A 5429-nucleotide genomic window follows, 5' to 3' on the forward strand; every position below is an offset into this window, starting at 1 on the left:
TCTGATTAACCTATTCTGACCTGAGATCAGATTCTAAAAAATGTCGTTCTTGTCGATTTTTCAAAAATAGCAGACCTACAAGCTCGTAGCGCGCCACTCGGTGGCGCGCTATGAGCTTGTAGGTCTGCCCAAAATGGGTCCCCGTTCAGAATGGGGTTAAACACACAGTAAAGTTAACAGTTTCTTCAATGTTTCTCCAAACATACCGGTGTAATACCGGTCCTGTTCAGAACGAAATCGTCTCCCGTCTTTCCACAAAAAAACAATAGAAAAAGCTCGATAGTGGTTCTACGATAAAAACCGTGCTCGATAAGCGTGATCGATAAGGACCTCGTTATCGATAAAAGTTAACGTGCACAGCAGGTTGTTTCAGCGGGTTTTCCCTTTTCACATCAAGGCCCATTATTCATTAGTATTCAGCATCTGAGCCACGGAACCACCATTTGATGACATTTAGCCTCTCAGACCCATCTGAGTCACGGAACCACCGTTTGATGACATTTAGCCTCTCAGACCCATTTGAGCCACGGAACCACCATTTGATGACATTTAGCCTCTCAGACCCATCTGAGCCACGGAACCACCATTTGATGACATTTAGCCTCTCAGACCCATTTGAGCCACGGAACCACCATTTGATGACATTTAGCCTCTCAGACCCATTTGAGCCTCGGAACCACCATTTGATGACATTTAGCCTCTCAGACCCATTTGAGCCACGGAACCACCATTTGATGACATTTAGCCTCTCAGACCCATTTGAGCCACGGAACCACCATTTGATGACATTTAGCCTCTCAGACCCAAAACTAAAGAATATTTTGTTGTCGTTGAATAACATTTTGTCCACAACTCCATACTGTATTGATGTTGGTACCATTAGGAGAGATAACAGGCTGTATTGATGTTGGTACCATTAGGAGAGATAACAGGTTGTATTGATGTTGGTACCATTAGGAGAGATAACAGGTTGTATTGATGTTGGTACCATTAGGAGAGATAACAGGTTGTATTGATGTTGGTACCATTAGGAGAGATAACAGGCTGTATTGATGTTGGTACCATTAGGAGAAATAACAGGTTGTATTGATGTTGGTACCATTAGGAGAGATAACAGGCTGTATTGATGTTGGTACCATTAGGAGAGATAACAGGCTGTATTGATGTTGGTACCATTAGGAGAGATAACAGGCTGTATTGATGTTGGTACCATTAGGAGAGATAACAGGCTGTATTGATGTTGGTACCATTAGGAGAGATAACAGGCTGTATTGATGTTGGTACCATTAGGAGAGATAACAGGCTGTATTGATGTTGGTACCATTAGGAGAGATAACAGGCTGTATTGATGTTGGTACCATTAGGAGAGATAACAGGCTGTATTGATGTTGCTACCATTAGGAGAGATAACAGGTTGTATTGATGTTAGTACCATTAGGAGAGATAACAGGCTGTATTGATGTTGGTACCATTAGGAGAGATAACAGGTTGTATTGATGTTGGTACCATTAGGAGAGATAACAGGCTGTATTGATGTTGCTACCATTAGGAGAGATAACAGGCTGTATTGATGTTGGTACCATTAGGAGATATAACAGGCTGTATTGATGTTGGTACCATTAGGAGAGATAACAGGCTGTATTGATGTTGGTACAATTAGGAGAGATAACAGGCTGTATTGATGTTAGTACCATTAGGAGAGATAACAGGCTGTATTGATGTTGGTACCATTAGGAGAGATAACAGGTTGTATTGATGTTGGTACCATTAGGAGAGATATAAAAGGCAAATGTTGATCATAATAACATTGATTAAAAATGTAATTAACTTAGTACTGCAGATGTGTTTAATCAGACCAGTGTGTCCAGTGGAAACCTCGTATAAATCTGATCTCAGGTCAGAATGGGTTAACAAACAATGTAACTCTTGAGAGCGTAAAAGTGAAACCAAATGGACCCTGGTTTCATTTTTATACACTCTCAAGAGTTAAAAGATCTTAAGGGTCCATTTGGTTATTCCAACTCTTCCATCGTGTAGCTGGGGACCGCCTGGAACCCCCTCGAGCTAGGACCACTGGTTGAGAATCACTGGTTTGATGCAGTCGGTTGATGGATCCTGTTCACTTCCATGTTTTCAATAAACGGTCAAGTCTCTCTGTGTGTGTGTGTGTGTGTGTGTGTGTGTGTGTGTGTGTGTGTGTGTGTGTGTGTGTGTGTGTGTGTGTGTGTGTGTGTGTGTGTGTGTGTGTGTGTGTGTGTGTGTGTGTGTGTGTGAAGCTGTTTCTGTCTTCGGATCGGGTTCCATGGGGGGGAGGGGGGGGTCCTGTAACGAATGACAGAGAGAGACAGAAACACAGTGAGAGAGGGTCTTTCCACTTTGGAAAAGGTTTATAAAGGCCTAATAATAGTCCAGTTTTCGATGAAGAGGTGCTTAGTGAAAACAGAGAGATGTGTTTGGGGTGAGCGGTGAGTCTCTTACCACCACTCAGTCACGTCACTGAGTCGCGGTGGTACGAGACTCACCGCTCACCCCAAACACATCTCTCTGTTTTTACTAAAACTACAACATGACGTCACTGAGCCACGGTGGTAAGAGACTCACCGCTCACCCCAAACACATCTCTCTGTTTTTACTAAAACTACAACATGACGTCACTGAGCCGCGGTGGTAAGAGACTCACCGCTCACCCCAAACACATCTCTCTGTTTTTACTAAAACTACAACATGACGTCACTGAGCCGCGGTGGTAAGAGACTCAACGCTCACCCAAAACACATCTCTCTGTTTTTACTAAAACTACAACATAACGTCACTGAGCCGCGGTGGTAAGAGACTCACCGTTCACCCCAAACACATCTCTCTGTTTTTACTAAAACTACAACATGACGTCACTGAGCCACGGTGGTAAGAGACTCACCGCTCACCCCAAACACATCTCTCTGTTTTTACTAAAACTACAACATGACGTCACTGAGCCGCGGTGGTAAGAGACTCACCGCTCACCCAAACACATCTCTCTGTTTTTACTAAAACTACAACATGACGTCACTGAGCCGCGGTGGTAAGAGACTCACCGCTCACCCCAAACACATCTCTCTGTTTATACTAAAACTACAACATGACGTCACTGAGCCACGGTGGTAAGAGACTCACCGCTCACCCCAAACACATCTCTCTGTTTTTACTAAAACTACAACATGACGTCACTGAGCCACGGTGGTAAGAGACTCACCGCTCACCCCAAACACATCTCTCTGTTTTTACTAAAACTACAACATGACGTCACTGAGCCACGGTGGTAAGAGACTCACCGCTCACCCCAAACACATCTCTCTGTTTTTACTAAAACTACAACATGACGTCACTGAGCCGCGGTGGTAAGAGACTCACCGCTCACCCCAAACACATCTCTCTGTTTTTACTAAAACTACAACATGACGTCACTGAGCCGCGGTGGTAAGAGACTCAACGCTCACCCAAAACACATCTCTCTGTTTTTACTAAAACTACAACATAACGTCACTGAGCCGCGGTGGTAAGAGACTCACCGTTCACCCCAAACACATCTCTCTGTTTTTACTAAAACTACAACATGACGTCACTGAGCCACGGTGGTAAGAGACTCACCGCTCACCCCAAACACATCTCTCTGTTTTTACTAAAACTACAACATGACGTCACTGAGCCGCGGTGGTAAGAGACTCACCGCTCACCCAAACACATCTCTCTGTTTTTACTAAAACTACAACATGACGTCACTGAGCCGCGGTGGTAAGAGACTCACCGCTCACCCCAAACACATCTCTCTGTTTATACTAAAACTACAACATGACGTCACTGAGCCACGGTGGTAAGAGACTCACCGCTCACCCCAAACACATCTCTCTGTTTTTACTAAAACTACAACATGACGTCACTGAGCCACGGTGGTAAGAGACTCACCGCTCACCCCAAACACATCTCTCTGTTTTTACTAAAACTACAACATGACGTCACTGAGCCGCGGTGGTAAGAGACTCACCGCTCACCCAAACACATCTCTCTGTTTTTACTAAAACTACAACATGACGTCACTGAGCCGCGGTGGTAAGAGACTCACCGCTCACCCCAAACACATCTCTCTGTTTATACTAAAACTACAACATGACGTCACTGAGCCACGGTGGTAAGAGACTCACCGCCATAGACTGTAAAAAATATGGACAAAGCGTTCCCCGGGTCTAACATGAACGTAAAATGAAGCCTGTAATAATATGCTAATTCCTGATGTAAGTCGCCATCTTTGGTACCAGCTGGCCATTGGCTGGCTCCGTTTTGTATACCAGCTGGTCATTGGCTGCCCAGACAACGAGGCGGGACTTCCCCCCTTCTTCTCCGTTGGTTTTTATTTTGACTCGAGTGGGAGGGGAATCCCGATCATAGACTGTAATGGTAGCCACGCCCCTCAGAACATACGCGATGGTTTTTTTTCTTTATGGTCATTTTTTTAATTAATGGGACCATAATTTTCCAAAAAGAATATTATGACATTAGAAATGAGACTTTAAACTAGTGACTGGAAGAAGAAAGTATTCATGACCATGTTTATTAAGGTAATACAGTCTAGGTGAAGTTGGACCAAAATACATGGGCCTCTATGGAGCTATGGGGCTTTTTGGGTCCGGTCCAGCGCCACAACAGGCCATTATATGAACTACCGATTTCAAATGAGGCTTCACGAAATATCTGGCTGACTGCCCCCCTGCTCACCGCTCACCCCAAACACACCTCTCTGTTTTTACTAAAACTACAACATGACGTCACTGAGCCCTTGAGCACTTGTTTCTAAAGTGTAGATTTGGTCTTGTTTCTAAAGCGTAGTTGTTTATTTGGTCTTGTTTCTAAAGTGTAGTTGTTTATTTGGTCTTGTTTCTAAAGTGTAGTTGTTTATTTGGTCTTGTTTCTAAAGTGTAGTTGTTTATTTGGTCTTGTTTCTAAAGTGTAGTTGTTTATTTGGTCTTGTTTCTAAAGTGTAGTTGTTTATTTGGTCTTGTTTCTAAAGTGTAGTTGTTTATTTGGTCTTGTTTCTAAAGTGTAGCTGTTTATTTGGTCTTGTTTCTAAAGTGTAGTTGTTTATTTGGTCTTGTTTCTAAAGTGTAGTTGTTTATTTGGTCTTGTTTCTAAAGTGTAGTTGTTTATTTGGTCTTGATTCTAAAGTGTAGTTGTTTATTTGGTCTTGTTTCTAAAGTGTAGTTGTTTATTTGGTCTTGTTTCTAAAGTGTAGTTGTTTATTTGGTCTTGTTTCTAAAGTGTAGTGTTTATTTGGTCTTGTTTCTAAAGTGTAGTTGTTTATTTGGTCTTGTTTCTAAAGTGTAGTTGTTTATTTGGTCTTGTTTCTAAAGTGTAGTTGTTTATTTGGTCTTGATTCTAAAGCCTAGTTGTTTATTTGG

At 42.8% G+C, this 5429-nt stretch overlaps 1 protein-coding gene across 4 annotated transcripts in view; it reads right to left on the reverse strand.

Annotated features, from left to right (window-relative positions):
• Positions 1-2181: 2181 nt before the first annotated feature.
• smpx (small muscle protein X-linked) overlaps positions 2182-5429 on the reverse strand; it is a 19385-nt gene continuing 16137 nt past the window's right edge. For all 4 annotated transcript variants that reach the window (XM_083778584.1, XM_083778583.1, XM_083778582.1 and 1 more), the window contains one exon: positions 2182-2322. The gene's annotated coding sequence lies outside the window, so the exon portion shown is untranslated. The remainder of the gene's footprint in view (positions 2323-5429) is intronic.

The sequence above is a fragment of the Protomyctophum parallelum genome (assembly GCF_964188405.1).
Source record: "Protomyctophum parallelum genome assembly, chromosome: 12".
Classification (NCBI taxonomy): domain Eukaryota; kingdom Metazoa; phylum Chordata; class Actinopteri; order Myctophiformes; family Myctophidae; genus Protomyctophum; species Protomyctophum parallelum.